General features: G+C 39.3%; 1 protein-coding gene across 1 annotated transcript in view; it reads right to left on the bottom strand.

Moving 5' to 3' along the window:
• Nucleotides 1-22,812, bottom strand: part of calcr (calcitonin receptor) — a 53,143-nt gene that overhangs the window by 28,236 nt on the left and 2,095 nt on the right. The window lies entirely within an intron of this gene.

Below are 22,812 nucleotides of genomic sequence, written 5' to 3'. Positions count from 1 at the left end.
AGAGAAAGAAAAGAACAGCAAGTTACAAACAGTAAACATGTCGTCTACCGTGAAAGTGACAGACTGAACAAACAGATGGCTGTTTCAAATCGGGATTATGTTCTCTGGAGAAAACAGAATCAGCAATCCTTAATCTAAAAAATGCAAAACACTGCAGCAGAGGCACCGCAGTTAACGGCATTTTGCATTTCTCCATTATGTGAGTGTTTGTATTTGAGAGACGGGGAGAAAGTGTACCCCGTTGATATGTAAAGCGTCACAAAAGAGTAACATTATATTGTGTGAGTAAAAGAGGAAGAAGAAAGACAGAGAGACCAAAATAGTTGATAGTCATTAATCATCTCCAGCTGAGACTCCACTTTTGCAGGACGGCAGCAGCAGATCTGCCAGTTTAGAAACTGAGTGCATGTGAGATTAAAATTCACATTGGTTCTATTTGCGTTGGCTAAGAGAGTCTCCGTTGGAAGCTCATCTCTCCACAGTTTGAACAGTTAGGACGACCTAGAAGTTGTTTTCCACACCCCACGGAGGAACCATGGGGCAGGCTTTTTAGCAGATAGACATCCTATAAGTCACCGTGAAAGGTTGATGGATAGTAGGCCTGTTAGTGTTGGCTTTAAGACAAACACTGATGGTAGGCTACTTAGAATTGGGATGACAAATAAAACTGAAACTGCATCTGCCAAGAATTTAGGCTAGGAGTGCTGACTGCTAACCAGAGAACCCTTGAATTTCCCACACATTTCTTATTCGTTATTGATAGTACAAATTATGATTACTATTATTATCATTTATGCTGGACCCAGATATCATCTGTAGAAAACCACTTCTAATTCGCTGTCCTACATCCTAGTATATATACCCACTATCTCATTTGCATACATTCAAGTGAAGTCTAGATTGAAGTGTTAATCTATAGGTTATGGACAGGAAATTAATTGGCTGCATTTTTTGTGTCATTTTTCACAGGAATATCAAACAATACCTGGTTCAAGCTCATAAGCTATGAGGATGTGTGGCTTTTCTTTGTTTCCATGTAAGTGTAACATATGACTTGAAGTAAAAAACTAAACAATCTGAAAAAATCACCTTGGATAACCGTCATTTCCTGACGGCTGTGCTGAATTGTTTGAGCTCTAGAATTCACCAACATCTTTTTATTGTCAATTTAAATGCATTTCCCCCTCAATCTCATTCCAGACTGAATTGAAGACTCCATCTTTTCAGCCCAAAAAGTATTTCCTGTTTAACAAAAGACTATAATGTGGATCCAACAAACTGGAAAGCCAAGCACACAGCCACATCTCTTATTTGAAAAGAGGCAGAGAAGAAACACAAAGAAAAACACCATTCAGAGACGAGGCGATAACAGAAGGAAGAAGATGGAAAAATGGATCCCAAAATGCCTTCTAGGAAGAGAAGATCTATACAAACTATCATCATGCCAGAGCTTTGAGATCGCACGAGTCAATTATGACCTCTGGGTGTGCATGAGCGAGTAGATTTGTCTCAAAGTGGGATATTCTGAAAGAGACATGTTTCTAGTAGAGACACATCAAGACATTCGGCACAAATTACATCAATTTGAGCCTTTAATTTAACGTTTTCCTAGATATCACTAGGGGGATAATAATGGCGCTTAGTGTTAGATGAGAAGATTGTCTGATGTCTATACACTAAATAGATCAAGTCAGCAGATGGCTTGCATAGTTTTATCATGTCCTGATCCATATTCTCCTTTGTTCTTCATTCATTAGTTCATTCAAGGATTTCTTGGTTTATTTTTGTTATTCTGGCTCACATTACTTCCTGCATTTGTGTGCTTTTCAGCCATTTTGTTATTTTCTGCACCGCTGTGATTAGTTTTCGATGATTAACCGCCACATAAGTCCATCACATGTCTTAGCCCAGTCCTTTTGTTCAGTTAGATCCGTTTGCCATGACCTTGTCTTTTTGTCCTGCCTGTCTTCTCAAATCCATGCCTGCCATTTCAATGAAACCATTAAATGTTCTCGCTGACTCAGCATCTGTATCTGCGTCTGCTACCTGCACACCAAACTCTGACAAGGTTAGCATGACGACTGGATGCATGGGGGAAACAGCTATGCAGGTTTTGTCTAAAAAAAAAAAACACATCTGCTGGTGATGACAGGAATCATGCACATTTCAGAAAACTTTCAAAGGAACACATTTGAAAAGTGCAATCACTGGCATGTCATTAATATGTGAAGTTAAACAGGTGACATTAAAAAATCTACAGTATGGGAATTGTGTCTCTTTGATTGAATTGGGGAAGGAATTGGGATTTTAATTTTATAGCCACCATTAATCCCTGGAACATTATAACACACTCTCAGTCCATCAATAATACATTTGGCATCAGAAAGTTCCTCATTTGAATATCACTGCACAGGAGACAGTTTACCCCAACCTACGAGCTATATTTGCAGCAAGGAGATGTAAGTCTTTCTGCCTCACCCATTAGTTCTTCATACCTCTCCAGACAAAGTCCCGACGGCATTTTTGTGGACCATTAGGTCCAATGCGATACGATCAGTAAGGCTTGAAGCATGTGTAGCTTATTAAAGAGACAAGACCCCATATGGAGAAGACAAGGGAAAACACTTAACAGAATGAGTGCACTGCATAGTATATGTGAATGAAGCACTCTCCAGGAATGCTGCTCAGCATCAAGTTTATTGAGGATCAAGTAAAAAGTAAATCTGTTGTAATGGGGGATTTAAAAAGAGACTGCTTTTGTAACATTAATTACTGCTTGGATACTAAACCACTTGGGAAACAAAGACATGTTAATAAGTGTGTAGTTTTGACTATAAATAAGCACTGACTGTGAAAGAATGGTTTCTGTTTTAGATGTGCTTGTGAAAGTGTGCCCTTGAACCGACGTTCTTTCAGTTTGAAAAGCTTTTCTTTCCTGGAGTACTTTGTAAAGGTACACAATGGATCTTTGATGGTCATTCAAAATGATTGAAATGATTTCTTTGTACAATCCACCTTTCACCTGCCTCCATATTCTCTATTCTATTTGGTTGTCAAATGCAAAACCTATCATTTTAACACAAACTAAATTTGAACTTTAAGTAATGCAAAAAACTTTGAAATATGTTTTTGCGGAGGACTTATACATGTCCTTCGAATGGACATATCGCCTTGGGCTTCTTTTGTTGTTCCCAGAATATTTATAAAATTGGATAAAATTGTCCTTATTTTATCATTGTTATTATTCATGTGTTTTGCCCTTGGTCTGATGCTGTCTCTTCTCTCCCAGCTCTTCTTCTTACTTTCCTCCTCATCCTTTCTCCTCCTTCTCTTTTAGACGTGGTTACATCACTCTGACAGCAGCAGACGGAGCCACCCGTCTCTTCTCTTTCTCGCAGTGAGCGGCCCAAGCGCGGTGACAACACAGATTTGTGCTGACATCACATCAATGATTGAGGATGCAGCACCTAAATAACCCCTTTCCCCTCCACCCCCCTTACCGTCTCACCACTTCGGAGCCCATCACTCAGGCTGAAGGCTGCAGCCACGCAGACGTGATTTGGCGGCCAACTCCCAGAGCAACGACAAATTCGCCGGATTACAATGCAAGCTCAAGTGGATTAGTTTGACAAATGGAAAAACTGTGGATCTTACGCAGAAAGCTGTCATATAAAGAGCAAAATATGCTCAATGATCTACAAGCTACTTGATTTACAACTTATGTTAAAGGAGTCTCTCTACTATGACAGGGTTAGGGTCTAACAACTCTACAGCAACACATCCATAATCACACCTCCCATTCAGTGCTGACACCCGGGAAAGCATCCATTGCACTGGATAGAGCCTTCTGGGAGGAATATTCATGTCCGGACATGAAGCATGTATCATTGATGCATTAAGAGAACTGGATACGGCATTGGAGACGAAACCCATTCATTCTTATGAAAGTTAGTGGCCAATCCAAAAAACGTCCCCTTTGAGTACCCACATTTTCTGAATCCTTAGAGAAAGTGCATTGGCATTTTTAAAAAGTTGTTCCAGGCTGCTTGTTCTCTGGCTCAAGAGGGTAAAAAACTCTATTTATTTTTAGGATAATGATTTGATTCAATGATTTAAAATAAGGGCTATTAAAGTGTTTACTTGAGGAAAAGTGAAAATATTGCATACTGACGATTATTATCTTTGTTCATTGAATTTGTTAAAGGAAATCCGGGAAAAATGTAAAAACACTTTTTAACACGATTAAAAATAATTTAAAAAAGAATATATAGGCCTTTATGTTTATGGAAGGACGTGATATGAATAAATTGTCTCTACTATCAAGTATTCAATAGCAAGTGGGAATGCCTTAGTAATTTAGTACTTGGACAAATCAAAGTACTTAATCATACTGATGGGAAAATCATATAAAAATGTATTTCCGTGCTCAATGGTATGCAAGATTGCGAACAATGGACTAATAGAAAATCAGGTTGATTAAAAGGAAAGCGACCATGGTTTAAACAGTAGAGTGCAATATATGACACACTCCACATTTATCATCTCATGCTATATAACATTATATTGCCAACGTCTAAAGTATTATTACATTTCTGCAGTGATTTAAACCGTACGTCTTCCTCAACACACACACATTCAATATCTTTATGCAAATCTTTGTTAAAAAGAGTCAAAGAACTTTACGGCGCCAAGCTCATGTGGAGAGCATATTTTATGCTGAGGTGAAACCGGGTAAACAGTGCAATTGGTGAAAGCTCTGCAGCTCAATTTATTTTGTTTCTCTGGCATTTTTATCTACCTAAAAATAAACAGAATATCAGTCTTTCCAATGTCTGCAAAAGAACAAGCTCTGCTGTACCCTCACATGTATTATTGACCTCCCCCTCCTCGCCCGATTCCTACTTTCTCTGCATTTCTTTTTGTTCCAGGCTTCTTTTGTCTTTTCACTTCCATATATCATCTGCTCCTGTAATCTATTTCTCCTATCACCTCATCTCATCCCTCGCATCCACCCCCCCTCCCGTCTGTGCTCTGACCTCCGCCCTCCCCTCCTTTTTCTTCTACAATATCCCTCTTTAAACGCTCTCCCCTCTTTCTCTCTCCAGCTGCCTCCTTTCCCCCCCTTTCCGGCTACATTTTCATGGCTTTCTCTCCGGGCAGATCCGACAGATTCATCAGCTAGGACATCCTTTAAACATTAAACAGGTTCCCGCTTTGGTGACACATCATATTTTCATCTAATCCGTCTGTGAACCTCAGTCCTGCTCCACGTTTTACTGTAAATGTAACAAACCAGACGAGACACAGGACTAATAAAACGTTACTTTAACAAAAGCACAATAACAGAAAATGGAAGGATTTATGATTGTTAAGCTTCATGTAACATCACATATGGTGGTTTAAAGTAAAAGTTAGAGACTAATGGTTCTTTTATTTCACAGAGGATAAATGTTTTTTCAAGTCAGAGCTTTGATCCTGGAACAGTCGACAGGATGGGAAGGATTACAGATTGTGGAGTAGATTGGCTAATTTGATGAAAATAGAAATAATGATTTGGTAGAAGAAACATTATATTTGTGTTTGGTTAATTAAACAATTGATGACAATGAAAATGGGTGTGGGGGGATTATTGTACAGTCCCTAACCAATTAACTATGATATATTATTAGTTTACAAGTTGCTAGAATAGTTACTCATGACTCCGAAATGAAAAAAGATGATGTACCAGAATACATGTTGTAAAATAAAAAGTGATAAATAACATAATAAACATTTATTCAAGAGAATAACATTTGCAACATTGCTGTGAACGGATGAGCCTCACTATTTCATTTTGTTCCGTTCATAGTATGCACAAACTCTACGTATAACAATTATTTACAAAACATGTCTCTGTAAACACGCCATACCCGAAAAGGAGCACTATAATGCTGACCAAAAAAGAGTTCGTGATTTATTGTTTTTCATATTCAGTGTTTTATTTCTAGAGCATATTTGTATGTATCATATTTATCCATAGGATCCAACTCAGCTGAAGCATAGCATGTCTTTAAACAAGATGTACAAAAATAAACACCCTATTTTGCCTTCAGATAGTCTTAACAGATTTGCCACATTTCTGCATTTATTGCTTTTTAATTCAGTAGATGTTTAATTGCTTTTGCTTTTCTGTCAAACTTAATGAGGCCTTGATTTAAAGTGCACATCAAATAGCCTCTCAGTCAATCAGTTTGCAATGCCTCAGCCCTTACTTAAAACAATAACACTTATTGTCCATCAGTCAGTGTTTTTGTTTACTAATGCTTGAATAAATGATTTGAAATCCATGCAGTCTATGTTGATTTTCTTTGTAAAAGCACAAGACAAAGCAGCTTATTTAGTGATAAGCAAACATTTCAGTGTCCTGTTCCTTGTTAGAGTGAAGGATCGCAGAAGCCTGATTTATTGTCTTGAGCATCAACAACCCACGGATATGTTTATGGTTGACCGGTGGAAGATGATACAGATTATGACAGGGAAATGAATCTGCATGATGAGTAAACAAATTAAGATGCATCTGAATACACAAAGCTTTCATCGTCTGGATTGATTGGACCGTTATCTCCTCTAGCATAATGTGGTCCATCTTCAGCATATTTAATTGCAAACACAATCTTCCTAGCTACATGTTGTGCATTCTTAAAGGTCACCTATTATGCAAAATCCACTTTTCCCTGTCTTTTATACATAAACACGTGTCCCCTCTGTGTAAAGACATTCTGAAAGTTTCAGGAAAAAATACCCCCTCTCTTGCTGTCCTGATCCATTTATATAAAAACCAGAAAAAAGTCTGAAAATTAGCTGATAAGATTTTGGCCACTTTGTGATGTCATAAGGTTTTTTTAGGTTGTGTAACCATTAGCCAATAACCAACAAAGGTAACGTCCCCCACCTTATCCCCTGAATCTCCTCCTAGAGCACCATTGTGTTCTTTTTAACCAGATATCTCTCAGAGGGGCGTGGGGAGTGGCTCCTTATTTTCATCTAAAGTAACAGACAGAGAATCAGCACTTTTGAAACAGGGCTCAAACAGAGGGGATTATGGGATGCTATAATGCATGATATGTTTTTTTTTTTTAGCCAAACACTTCAGAGACATCTTTTGTATATATCTGAAAACTATAATATATTGATAAAACAGTATAATAGGGGACCTTTAAGCCGTACGATTCTCTAAAATGTGAACGATCACTTAACCCCTATAAAGTGGACAATATAGATGTTTTGCTGCAGCTCACCCTAAAGAAAATATATTGCCTTCAGCATTCAAGATCAAGCACCTCCTTCACCAGTGAAGTGGCAGGAATATGGTTGGAGGCGCTGACGACGGAGAGCATTGTGTTCCCCAGTGTTCCCGCTGTTCAAAACAAGCCGCCTGTAATAAAAAGACTCTTCCTGGCCCTGTGTAAACAGCTGATTTATACCTGGGGCCGTATTCACAAAGGATCTTAGGGCTAAAAGTAGCTCCTAACTGGCGAATTTAGGAGAAACTCCTAAGCATAATGGGCGTGTCAGTCTTAAATGTAGGACTCCTAATTTTATTCACTAAGAGCAATTCACAAAGTATTTTAGGCCTAAAAGTAGCACCTAAGTCTGGGAGAGCTTAAAAGTCCTCGAGAGGACTCCTAACTCAGTAAGACCTATTCACAAAGAATCTGAAAATGGCTGAGAGACGAAATGTTTTGGAGATAATGGAAGACTGTGAATTGATCAAGAGATATAGGCTAAATCGTGAGGGTATCAAACTTGTTGTGGAATTAGTGCGGGATGCAATAACATCCCCGACTAACAGGAATAACCCGATTAGTCCGGAAATAAAATGTTTGGCAACACTACGATATTTAGCAACAGGGAAAATGCAACTTTGCAATGCCGACGATTTAGGAATATCGCAACCATCAGTCAGCTGTGCCATAAACCAAACCATCAACGCGCTCTCTAGACCACATATCATCCAACAGTTTATCCGGTTTCCTTTGGACAATCAACAACTACACATGATCAAAGCCAACTTCATGGCAATGCAGGTATGCCCGGTGTGGTCGGTGCTATTGACGGGACGCACATAAAAATAATTGCGCCATCAAAAGATGAGGACGTGTTCGTCAATAGAAAGAAAGTACATTCCATCAACACGCAGATTGTTTTCATTCATCATGATAGGGAGACTTGAACGGCGGTATGGGCTGTTATTGAAAGTGTTTAAGTGCTGGAAATATGCTCATTGGATAATAGTTTGCAGGGTGCTTTTAATTGCCTCCTCGATTTAATGTAATTTACGTATTTTTATTGTTTGCTCTCTCTTTAACGTGCATATACAACGTCATTATCGTGGTCTGCACAAACTTGTCATTATGCGTGTATTCTGCTAACTGCACTGTCCATAACTATATGATAGGAATACATTTCTAGCCTAGGCTATTTCCTTGTTTTTCGGTGATTTAGTGGGCTCGTTTGTGGGATGTTGCGGATGAGTTTCACCGAGACCGCCTACTCTGAACAACCAATCACCGTACTGACCGCTTCTAAACTCATGCACGAGAATCGACGTCATCCATAGCAACGGCGCGTCACTCTTAGTTCACTCTTAGTGATTTATCCTTAGTATGAGTAGGTCTCAGCGGCTTTGTGAATAACTTTTAAGAAAAAACTCCTACGTAAAATGTTTTAGCGCGAGTTAGGAGCACTCCTAGCGGTAAGATAAAATGCTTTGTGAATACGGCCCCTGATCTCTATAACACAATGACAGCCTACACACTTCATATGCTAAAAACTGAAGAGGCACACATAGGGGAGACAGAGATTGGTTGGATTAATTAGGATAGGAAACATGAATAGCAGTGAAACAAAACTCTGGTTGATATAATCTTGTCATAGTCTAGGGTTCACCCAGATAAATGAGCCTGTAATGTTTCTGGTATTACTGGTATTGACTCTATTCAAGGTCTTGAAGATCTTTTGCAAATTGGTGTTTTTCAGTGTTTGCCAGGCAGACTAATGGGAGCCGTCTTACTGTTTCCCTCTTTATGACTGCATGGAACAGGTTGGAGCGCTCGCAGACACTTTTCAACTCTAACAGCTAATAATTTAACTGTGGTTAACAACCTTAGGTGTGCCCATGCATCTTGGTATAATGTGTTTTTTTTTTACTGTGAGGTAAAATCACATCGTGAACCGGGTTTTTCCATTTCTGTAATGTCCCTTGATGAGCCTAACGTTGGCATCATAGTAGTTTCAAAATGCTGTTTTTTGATTCAGCTCAATTTTTTAATTTATTAATAGAGATTGATGGAATGGACCAATCTCAGTGCGGTCTACTTACTGAACCCTTACCAACGATTTGTCTGAAACAAGTCTGGAAACGTTTTGTTGTGTAATCTACTGTACATCCCTCATCATTTTTTATATTTCTTCTAAAGCACAAACCATTATTTAATTAAAAAAGTATTTTGACTTTCAGAAACAAGAAAATGGAGCAATGAAAGACTTGCTCATCGACATCTCAGCACAGCAATTATTTGGCTGCATTAAATCAATGAATGCGGTCCGTTTGGCTTTGGAAAAACGTCTGGTTAAACTTGATAAAACTTTGTATGGGCTTCAGTGGCAGCAGAAATGAGTTGTGAAAACAACATTGAAATATAACATTTTAAAGTTATTTGGTCAGATGTTTAGCTAACAGTTGCCTATTTACACATCCAGCAGATGCAATGCAACATTAGCATAGATTTAGTTGTCTTTTAGGTCACCTGATGAATGTAAGTAAGTCTAATACTTACTTTTCTTTCTCTATTTTTGGTCTCCACCAGCTCCTGAGGGAAATGTCCAGTTAATTGCTCCATTATGTTCTTTGGATTACTGTAATTTTGAATGTCAGCTGTCTGATGCTGAGCAGGTAACGTGCAGTGTTTTAAAAAAAAAATGAAAACAGCTGCCTGATGATGCAAAAAACAGTACTTAGAGACTGTTGAGACACAACCAAATCTAGCCGTAAAAACTAAATAATAAGTTGAAAGATGTTAAAAAATAAAGGCATTCTGTGGAGTTGTAGAGAAGGGAGGAACCGCAGTGGAATTTTTCCCACCCTTACCCTTATGAGTAGTTGTGTGTTTAAAAAATAAATTATATATATATATATATAGCTTAATTAAAATAATAACTGAAGTCAGGAGTAAGAATTATACGCTTTATAAGCAAACCCCTCCCTGGGCTCAATGACATGGTCCATTATACATCCTGGCAGGACCTGCACCCATTGTTCTTTGCATCTTCCTCTCCTGCCACTTCTCTTCCTCTGCTTGCCTCATAGCTTACAGTCACGGTGGTCTTAGTATTAATCCTAGGAGGGACCACCAGGATCTAGAATAGGATCTGCCGCAGACACATTTACAGCTAATCAACCGACTACAGTCCAGCTTCGGTTCATTCACACAAGCTTCTTCACTTCTCTTTGCCAGGTTTACACATACTTCATTCTGCTTTGCTTCTGAAAATGGTGTTACTATTCTATTTTGGGCTACAGCAAAACTGCTACACAGTCACCTGCCTTTATTTTTCCAGGAGCAGCAAATTTGCCAATCAACATCATCACACAATATAATAATCAGATGTTCAACAGCGTCTGCCGATGTTACAGCCTGGCTAACAAAAGAAAAACACTGGTGTGATTGCTGCTTTCAAAGGCTGATTTGCATACAAGTGATTAATTCATGCTAATGTCACCGCTTCCCGAGGGTTGCTGCTGAAATGGTGTGTTGTTAAAGAGCTAGTTTCACACCAACATTACACTTGCTTTGTGTGTGAAGCAGAGCGGCACTTAGAAACACTGCACCTTGAAATATTAGTTTCTTATTTCATGTGAGCATTTAACAATAAGCAATCAGCTGTTTCTTTTCTTTTTCAACACATCTATTTCTGTAATACTTGCCATATGTAGCGGAGAGAACAAAAGAAACATGATCTACACTATAACACTGCATATTTTAAGCACATTAGTATACATTTCATGCAGCATGGTTTATGAAGCTCATTTACAACCAAATGTAGCTGCAGATCAGACTGTCACTGAACATGACAGGATTTCCAATAAGTGCAGAGACCACTCAGCTGTGTTAATTGAATATATCCGCTGCGTTATATAATCCCCTGAATAACATTTTCTCCTCCTGATAGCGTTAAACAAAAGGCTTCTGTTTACGAGTGCAGACTTTGTTCTTTCAAATAAGCAGCTCTCTCCCTGACACTGACGTCTTCCCACGAAGTTTGTGTTTATTTCCTGGACCGATTAAGTGTCACTTTATACTCGCAGCCTCAGAGGCAGGGAGGAGAGCTCCAGGTGCTTGATGACATCTGCCACTGAACGGAGGGTATTTTCCAGGGATCAAAGTCCTTTCATCTGGCAACCTTTCCTTTCCCCAACCTCCTTATTTCCTCTTGACATTCCACTGAGTGTGCATCTCATCTGTCAAATAACCAATGACGTTTGTTTGTCTCATTTCCCAAAAGCAGAGGACAGATGGTGCCCTATGATGATACAGATGATTACAGATTACATTACATTACAGATGATGCCTTATTGCCTCTCCCAGGTTCATTTAAAAATACCCCAAAGCTCTGAAACAATATGTTAAGTTCAGCTTAGTTTTTTGGAAACCAAGCTGAACTAACCATAATTAATATGCTAATTATTCAGCTTAAAAAGTGCTGGTATGTGAATTTGGTCAACTTTACAGAGCCATGGACTGAAGTCCTCTTGATGTCTGGAGATTTCTGAGAATGCAAATTTTTCCCAGTTTCCCATTCTGATTGGAGCCATAAGCCCACGCTTGACTTTTCAAGTTGAGCCCTCAAGAGGTTTCTGCGCTTAAAGAAGATACAATATTACACCCTCACATTGAAGGCATTACTAAATGCTAAAGGGGATAAAAATGCAGCAGTACGTGCAGAGAGCTGCATGTAAGAAGAGGTTCAATATGGCTGCAGGGAGCAGTTTGTAGAACCATTAGCAGAGAAGAGGTGCCACAAATCAAGCGTAAAAGATAAGCCCCTCTGGATCAAGGGTCACAATCAGACAGACAATTGATCCTACTTTAGGGGACGAGATCAGCGTTCCCGAAGGCAGAGATGCAAGTCAATCCTGCTTCTCAATCTCAATCTCAAAAAGAAATGTTCAAGAAGCGTCACGAAGAAGGAGGCTTATTCGAAGGGAAATCGATTACCACCAATCGGAACAACTGATAGCTCTGGGATGTGAATGGAGCCACTTTCTTGACAATAAATCCGTCTAGGTGGGAGGAAATTACAAAAAGGGTTGACAGGAATAGCTCAGTTCCAGCGGGCACGGCAAAAGCACATCAGAGACACAAAGCACAGTCATTTCACTCGAGGCCTGAAGGGCATATCATTGCTGCATGATCTAATAAGACTGCCAGATAAAGACACATGCACAGAAACACACTGCATAAATCCCATTTAGTGGATACAAAATACCGTAGCTTTCTGTAACCTTTTTACAACCGTGTTTTCCGGATAGGGAAATCTTTAGCAGATATGGAAACACATTTCCAAGTAATCCAGGAAGCATTTCCCTAAACCAATACAGTTGTCCTCGCGGCAAAACATCTACACTACTGTAAATATCAGATGTATGACCCTCTGTGCCTGCAGGAACACAAGCCGTGATGCCAAGGACATGCATTTAAAAAGGGCTGAATGAGGTAACACAGAAATGCAAAAGACAAGTCAATCAAACCCAAAAGCTATGCATCTCTTATGTCTGCTGCAAAGAAGCGTATTTTCTCAAGTAAACTATATGCAAATGAAAAATGACAGGGGAACAGCAGAAAAAGAGGAGAGGGGAGGAAGACCGATGTGCATTGCATTATCGAGCACTTCTTCTTCAGGCTGTGTGAGCGTGAGTGTGAATGATGGGGGATTACATGTGTGTGTGTGTGTGTGTGTGTGTGTGTGTGTGTGTGTGTGTGTGTGTGTGTGTGTGTGTGTGTGTGTGTGTGTGTGTGTGTGTGTGTGTGTGTGTGTGTGTGTGTGTGTGTATAAAGTCAGGCATGAGTGTACCTATAAGTATGCGCTTCTAAATGTGTAACTGGCTGCATTTGTGTGTGATTAAATTCCGAATTACTACAGCCCACTTAACACTCATATAAACACATTGCCAGTGTGTGTGTGTGTGTGTGTGTGTGTGTGTGTGTGTGTGTGTGTGTGTGTGTGTGTGTGTGTGTGTGTGTGTGTGTGTGTGTGTGTGTCAAGGATAGATTGATAGAGAGACAGAGAGAGAGAAAGAGAAAGAGAGAGAATGCACTTTAACTGTTCTCTTATTAGCCTCACTTCTCAGTAAGCACTCATACTCTGAATGTAATGGATATGAACATGTTCGAAAAAACAACATCAAAACATAAAAAACCTCCCTTTCAAACAACCTAAAGAACAATTGATAATGCAGCATCCCCCTCCTCCCACCTACTCTTATTCTACTGCTGCTTTCCTCTCATCTCCAGTCATTTGCACATAGTTTATAAAAAGAAACTCACTTTCAGCTTTGTTTTAAATTAATATCTGAATACATGCATTGTTATATTTTTGAACACTTTCATAAATCCTGTACTGAAAATGATGTAGATAATCCAAACGGTGACATTTTGTTTTAGAATTATAGCAGTGTATTTATTCTATATAGTCCACAAGGTGATTTCAAATTTACGTCAAAATAAGGCTTTAATGTCACACACACACACACACACACACACACACACACACACACACACACACACACACACACACACACACACACACACACACACAGAAGAAAACACACATTCTAACTTCCTCTCAAAGTAGACCACAAGTTATTTCTAGCCGAAGAACAATAATCTGTTGAAGACTTTTGTTCCTTTGCATAAGATTGAGACAGAGCAGCCCTAAACCAAGCCAACTCTTCAACTGAATATGAGTCCTCCATAATAACAGTGAGATATTTCTAACTTTATACATTTGTCCGGATGTCATCGTCTGGCGAGTGTAGGTGAGAGAGAACGAGGTTGGAAGGCTTCTCTGATAGGTGGCAGCCCTGAGTGCAGCTCTCTGAGCAAGATTGCCTGGAATGAAACCAAGCCCAGCAATAAGGTTCCCAAATCATTAACAGACATAGGCGAGACGATTCTTGTTGTCCCTCTAATTACTTTGTGGAGGATGGAGAGGTTGGATCTCCCCAAAGCAAGGGCATACATTTCTTCTCTGAGAAAAGCTGCTCTGCTGACTGTGGACTCTTCTAAATGTATTGGCTCTTTAACATTGTATGTATGATTTGTCACCATTTTCTAAATTATGCTTACATTTCCCCTAATGCAATATTTTCTCGCTGCATTTGCAATCCTTATCGACTAGTGGCAGGGAGGGGGTGAATTCCTTCGCACCCTGTGATTGACCATGCCCTGGCACCTACAGTAAAACCACATTAAGCTGGCTTTAGCAGAGCAGGGATTATTGACTGCAGTTCCAGAACAGAATGAGGACACTTCTCCATTTCATGTGCAAATTGCCGACTCCTTAACTTGAGGAACATTTTCAGTAACAGAATTTAATGTTAATGGTGCAATTCGAAGAGTATAGATATTTAACCTAAACCTCAAACTGTTTGGGATAAGGGTGAACATCAGCAGAAAGGTAATATATTTGTATTTATTTATTCTTTTATAATTTTTTTAAAGGCTTTTCTTGAGCTAATTAGATGAATTAACAAAACAACTAAATAACAGATAAATGTAAAACATTTGAAAATGAAATAATGGTAAAAAGTTGGAACAATTAATTTTTGTAGATAAATGAATTAATGAATAAGGAAATAAATAATAGTGGGGGAGTTTCAATGCTGTAAAACGCTTTGGTTCTTCAGTTCTTTGCAGTGCCAAAAGAGGAGATGTGTGTGTGTGTGTGTGTGTGTGTGTGTGTGTGTGTGTGTGTGTGTGTGTGTGTGTGTGTGTGTGTGTGTGTGTGTGTAGGCAGTCCGCTATCCGCATCGATCAATCATATACTATAAGGATAATTTGGCAGATACACGCAGTATTGGCAGAACATTTAAAAATCCTTTGAGCTATTTTTGATGGATGTAACAACCTTGAAAACGGCACCAACGATACTTTATCAAAAGTCATTGTCATGCAATATCTTGCAATATTAATGTATTAAACGTCTGCCAAAGCTTGAAGTCAGTGCTCTAAAAATAACTGTGGACGAGACGATCACTCTTTCAGTTTCAATATTCTGTCTTTGAGTGAAATAAATAATAGAAAGTTCTGTTTAATAGCTTTCAGCGGACATGTGCATTCATTTTGGTGGTGAGATGAAAGTAGTTTAAATCACAACACATGTCCTTATGGGCAGCGTCCACACACACACACACACACACACACACACACACACACACACACACACACACACACACACACACACACACACACACACACACACACACACACACACACACACACACACACACACACACACACACACACACACACACACACACACACACACACACACACACACACACACACACACACACACACACACACACACACACACACACACACACACACACACACAGGTGAAGAGAGTCCCCCATTTCCTCTCTGTCTGATACCATTACCATTATCTGTGCCATGCTCATGGCCACCGTTTAGAGGCCAGGAGGATTCTGACCGTGCTGCAAATTGCCCCACTATGCACTAATCAATGGAGAGATGTAGACTGAGCGCTGACGCTCTGCACCGTTACTATCAAAGGGAGCCTCATAATAACCCATTACAACCATCAGGATGAAGTTTTAGCAGGAGGACATGCTCCTATAGAGAGCTTTCCCCATCACGCTGCTTTGAGTACAGACATCTTACTCTAATTAAAATCTGACTGACTGAAAAAGTATCAAATCATTACATGAACTCAGTAAAAACAGCCCACATGTGTACTGTTTAAAAAACAAAAAAAATGGAGTTATATCTATTCATTGAAATACAAGAGTCATTTAAAACAAATAATGCAATGTTCACAAAATGAAATGGGAGAAAACAGCGAGTGTGTTTTTATAGTACATCTAAATACAAATATATATTTAAACTAAACAATGAGCATCTGCTATGATTCAAACATGAAGTTAGCATCTATGGAAATTCTGCAATTGTCATAATTATTAGGATTATTATAACCTTCACTTACAGAATGTACTGTCTTTTAATGATGAATTACTGATTTGTAATTAGTTATGATTTAATTGAGTAATAATTGACAAATACTGTATTGCTTCTATTTATAAGTATTATATTTTGAAAGTTAAAAATTATGATTTAGTATCATTTAACGATTGCTAATCTTCAAATTAAATGTAACTTCTTGTTTTTTAATTACCAATATACAGTATACATAATTATATGAATTCCTGTACATATGTTGGGGTTACATTACAATCTTAATGCTGAAATTGACATTTCAAAAATATATGTTATTGTTCATCTACATATATTTTGGACTCACCTTACTACAATACTATTTTTGTTCTTAAACTCTGGAATATCAGAACAATTCTAAAGCAAATAAATGCAGTATATCCTAAAAAAGTTAAATATCACAACCTTGGGTCTACTCTAGACTGTTACACTTTTTATAAAACAAAATGAATCATACATAATATTGAACAAATTCAATAATAATAAAGTAGTTATTGTGACTTTATTCATTATGTCCTAACCTTTATTATTATTATCATTTTCCAAATCATATGGTAAGTCAAACATAACCTTGTTCATGTTTATATGTAGGATGTTGCACCTCTTGTTTCTATAAGGTAACTTTCATGTGTCTTTTTAAAATCGAATTTCAAACATTTCAGTTTTTGCATGAACGGGAAGCCTCCCTCTGAAGTGAGTGAAGAGACGACAGTGACAGATGGGCTGAGCCGAGGCCTGCGCTGTCTTCTAGGGGACTTACTTTTCGGCACTCTCCTCCCCTCCTCTCCTCACATCTGCACATCATAATTCACATCTTAAAGATAGCCTTGCTTTTCCAACTCTAGAACATAAATAAAAAAGTGCATTCTTCCACAGTATGCTCTCAATTATTACAGTGAGGAAGAATCCTTTCCCCTAAGGCCTCCCACTCCAAACCACTGCTCTTCTTTCCACATTAAATATGATTTTAAAAATAATTTAAATCTTCTGTCAGTCACTGAGGCGATCGGGCGGGGGAAAAAAAGATAAATGAATAATGAAGGCAGCCAAGGTATCCACAAACGTGAATGCACACAAGCCATTTTTACATACATCAAATCTGCTTAAAAGTAAAGCAAAACATATTGATTAAGTATAAGGGATAATATTAACTGATCAGAATAGAATAATAAAATAAACCAAGTTTGATAAAGTGGAACCAAAGATTACAACAAACTTCCTGCAATACGGATCCCGTTAGGATACTGCCTTTGGTTTTGCAGTGCTAACTCGCACTTGCATCAATAGACAATCGGAGAGGAAGCACACTGCAGCTAAGGGCTATGGGAAGCAATTAAAGAAGTATTTTGTCGCTGGACTCAAGCCGAAAGGCATTAACTACAATTCCCTTCTGGGCACAGTGTTCCTTGTACGCTCTGTTGGGTCAGGGAGTGGGCTGTGTCTGGATGCTGTAAACAGACCAAGAGAGAGAGGGGGGGGGGAACTAAACACTTAATTTTGTGACGTTAATATATAAAGAAGAAAGTAACCAGTGTCACAAAGAGAAAAATAGTGAAGCAGCGAGTGGACGGAGAGAGCTTTTTAAGAACATGGTGGTTATGCTGCAAATCACTCTCTCTCTTTGCACAACAAGCCCATAAAGCCTCATTCTGAAGCCCCTGAATCCCTCTCAGACCCTCAGAAGGGAGACCGCCCGGAGCTCTCTACTGCTCTGACCCAGTGTTACCATTTCACTGAAGAGCACGTCTGCCACGTGAGCACAGTGCTTAGTGGTAAAAAGCAAGAGCTTTATTCCAATACCTCGCTCTGGATTTTGTGGACGTCAGATCTGTACCGTTTCTTTAGTAACATTTAGAAACAATTCAAGATAGATGCACCTGTGTGAAATGATAACTAACAGACATCATTGCTAAGGCTGTAAAAGAAGCAGACAAATATATTTTCCAGTTATCACAATGACATGGAAATAAATAGTCACATTTCAGTGCTTTTTCACAGCCCCAAGGTCACATCCAACTTGAAAATGCACCGCCAGATTTTCAAAAAAAATGCAGAGACCAACCAAAAGGAAGTGTTTCATAGGGAAAGGAAATCAACATCCAAAGACAGCGTATCGGCTTTCCCTGGGTGGCACCAATCAATCAGAGGAACCTTAATGGGCGGTGAATGCACCTGGTACTACATTCGACCCTGTGAGTCATAAAGAGTCTTGAAGTTAGAGCCGAAAATGAGGATGAAAAAGAGCCGAACGGCAAAGGAAATCAATGAGTGTCCTGGTAGTCTAGGGGATATTGCAATAAGTCAGAATTACCAATGTCTCACAGCACACACAGAACTGCCCTTGGAGGGGAAAAGAAAGCTACATTAATTACTGCCAACCACGCTGGGCTTTGCTCTCAGCCCCCATGAGAGGTAGGCTTCAATGTTGAACAGCAGGGGTCTTCTTGTGGTGTTTGGTGCGCCTTTAATGCTCTTGCTAGATATTTCCCTGGGCCTCAAGGATTTGTTTTAATCATTGAGTCAAAATCTGCATACCAGCACATCTAAGACTCACTAATTAACATGTTATATTTTGTTTATTTAATCTGAAAATACAACTGAAGAGCCATTTATTGGCTGAGAGCAAAATGATAGCTTTAAAGAAATAACCATAAACACGCATTTTACCCTGTGATAATAATCTTTATAAATAGCAAAGAAACACGACGGCAATGACCTTTTCATGTGTGTTTTTAACATGTTTGTTTCTTCTCCTGTATTTCATCAGGCAGGTTCTCATTAATAAAAAATCACTATCTATGCCTTCGATAGTGATCTTTTTGACAGTCTGCAGGCACGTTTGCAGATGCATCAGGGCTGAGTGAGGATGCCAAATCTGCAAAACAAGAGCCAAAAGATATTCCAGTGCGCCACTTTAAATGTCAGTATTTATGAAAGAAAACACAGGCCTATCTGGAGTGATAATCTGGACACCTGGCTGGCATAACAGCAAGGAAGATCTGAGGTGAACACAGGCAGAAAGGCAGGGGAGCTGTGTCTTATCTGAGTGGAGATTAGGGACATTATGAGAGGTTGAATAATCTTTTTGGTAACTTGAATTTTTAACCAGACCAACTTGAAACATTATCAACAAAAATATATATTTGTTTTGACTTGTCTAACAACATTTCAGTGACTCCAAATGATGCGCACTGTGACTTTGCATCTCCCAGAGCGACAGAAAGTTATCAGGGATTGACACTTTGGAAAGAAACAAAAAACCCTCATGAAAGTGTGTTATAACCAAACACGGGGGGGGGGGGGGGGGGGGGGGTGTAAAGATTTAGAGGAATAGTGGGAGGATGGAAGGAAGACAAAAATGAGCAAAAAAACAGGAGTGACGGAGAATGCAATTAACTGTGAAGGACGAAGCGTTAAAGGACAACAGAGGACACAGATGAAGAGACGAGGAGATAGACAGGGAAGCATTCAATCAAATGGGAGAAAGCAGGTCGGTGTATCATTCAAGAAAAGTAAAAGTAAAAAAATAACGAAGACAGAAGACTGGGGAAACTATGAAGAAGAAACAAGATACATTACATTTCACTTGTTAGATGCCTTTATCCAAAGCGACTTACATACTCAGTACTGCGGACAATCCCCACAGGAGCAATTTAGAGTGAAGTGTCTTGCCCAGGGTTTGAACCTGTCACCCCCTGATCCAAACTGCAACGCACTACCCACTGCACCACACGCCTCCCCAATGTCACAATAAGATTTCTTAAATTTTTAAATCATGCAGATTTGTTGCAGTCTAACCAGGTGCCAGGTACCAGATACCTCGGATCTACAAGTGAACCAAAGTAGAAGCACATTTGAGCAAAGTATTTATTGGAATAACAGGCTAAATAAAAACTAGTACTTGCTATCAATGAGTAGAAAACACCAGTGAGATCAAAAGAAAAACAAATTGTCATGCATGATTTTTCTTGTTTCTCTGACAGCAGGGACATAGAAGTGTTCGGAAATTAGCATGCTAATTGGCTATTTTATACAGATGTGATTGTCAAATGTTCTGTCAATATCATCCAGAGGGATAAAGATGGGATTAAAGACTGTGTGAGAGAAATACATTGCATAATATATTAATGATTTTACCCAAAGGAACGTGCATTGACATGTCTCCCCCTGCTTTCACACTCAATTGAGGCTTTTTAATAGAAATGTCAATGACAAATGGCAATATTAGCAAAGAGCAGAGTAATTGTTCACTGTTGTCTGCAAGTGAAGTAAGTTCCTAAACGTAAACCTTAAAACATTAAAAGCTTTATTAGCCTGGAAGAAATTAACAAACCATTCCGGAGAATTAATTGAACGTTTAAAGACCAATTAAATAGCTGTAAAGAGGCTTTCATCAGTCTGCCCCACATAGAGACACCTATTGGAGTCCCTTACCATTAAAAACAGAACATATAATATAATAATAATAATATAATAACCCCAGCAACATTTGCAATATCCTTTTGTAAGAAACATTTGAAAGCCTATAAGGCCATTTTTACCATAAGGAAAACCTGTAAGATGAATGCAGGGGGAATAATAAAAGTGTCATGTGGGACTGCACGTTCTTTGGCTCTGCTAACAAATGCCCATGATTTAAGATAGGGAACATCTGATAGATCAAGGAAGTAAGGGAAGACGTTATGCCATTAGCTGAGCAGCTGTAGCCACGCTGCAAATTTAATTCAGGTAATAGAGGGAGGAAGGATATCACATGTCAGTGGAAACACAAAGAAAAAACATCTGACAATGTTGATCCATCAGAATTAAATGAGTAACTATGCACACACACACACACACACACACACACACACACACACACACACACACACACACACACACACACACACACACACACACACACACACACACACACACACACACACACACACACACACACACACACACACACACACACACACACACACACACACACACACACACACACACACACACACACACACACACACACTCTACCGTCTCCGTTGTGACACACACACACACACACTCTACCGTCTCCGTTGTGTCTGTTTACTGAGACATCACTCAACCATTTACTCTGTTCTAGCACCACCTATTGATACAACCATATGAAGTGCTGCAGTTGACCATTAACAGGAGATGTATCAGTGCATAAAATACATGAAGACAATTGTGGTCCATTTATTTCATGTGCGTCTTTTTCCTGGAGTTTTCAGTGAGCACAAATCAAATGAGGCGAGCTTCTATTACTGAAACTGCTCATGCAGCCTGTGCTTGGTAAACAGCTTAACGGGGCAGAGACAACTGCAACAGATGACTGTGAAATAGAATTTTACAACAGCAGACCCCTTTGTCTTCGTGGAAAATCACGATCAAACAATAGCATTTGACAGAAAAAAGTTCACATCTGACTCACGCTGAGAGGTGAACATGAAGGATGGATAGAGCGCGAAACTGCTCCAGCTGTGCTGCACATATTATATAACACTTAACTTTAATCGCACCACCTTAACCAGTCCAGCTCACTCAATGGTTTCAGCTAAGTCAACTTGAGAGTCTCATGCTACTTTTTAAATGTCTTTATCCTTTTACACAGCTGTGCACGGCTCTATGGTAGCAGGACATGAAAAAGTAAAGCCTGACCTCTGGCTCTGACAACACAGTGCTAATGGAAAAGGTTAAACCACACCCTTGGATCGGTCTGAGCATGATAGATGGTTTGCTAGCATGGGAAAGTGTGACATTTCAGCACTAGTCCAAATTATGCAGTTTCTCCGAACATTTCCAAACAGCTCGTCTTTCGAGGTTTGAAATACAGCCAATGTAAGTAGTCAATGCCATGACAGCAAAATTGTCTGCATTATCCGACAAGCTTAATACAGCTAGGAGTCAAAGGAGAGGGCTTTTCTACGTTGGCAACTCTGTACCACAATCCTGTTAGTTCACATGATTCAAGATTCCTCTGATTTTCCAAGAGACACGCAGGAGCAGTTTCACTGTAATTCCTGAGGAGTTAATTTAGCGCCTTGTTCATGAACACGACGATTAGGATGCCAAGACAGAGAGAGAGTGACATCGCATGTATCTATGAATTAAACATGGTGCATTAGCTTGATTCATATTGAGGGATAAGAACAAGCAGAAGATAGTCGCTGACCTTCCCTGAGTTATGGGACCTAATTGCATGACTCAGTGTGTGTGTGTGTGTGTGTGTGTGTGTGTGTGTGTGTGTGTGTGTGTGTGTGTGTGTGTGTGTGTGTGTGTGTGTGTGTGTGTGTGTGTGTGAAACTGAAGCTGTGTGTGCCATTAGGTAAAGCTGTGTATTTGCACATGTGCAGTTTTTTCCCATGGCAGTCGTCCTCATCCTATTCCGATACAAACGCACAGAGATGCTGCACAAGTGTGTATCCCCGTGTTTATCCATTTCCCTTTCAGTTGGACGTAAAGCATTTTCCAAACCCTTGGAAGCCACTGATATCTCACATACGCAGTTCTTGAATTCGATGCACACTGTCCC

This window comes from Notothenia rossii (assembly GCF_949606895.1).
Source record: "Notothenia rossii genome assembly, chromosome: 10".
Taxonomy (NCBI): Eukaryota; Metazoa; Chordata; class Actinopteri; order Perciformes; family Nototheniidae; genus Notothenia; species Notothenia rossii.
This window is presented reverse-complemented; position numbering and strand designations above follow the sequence as displayed.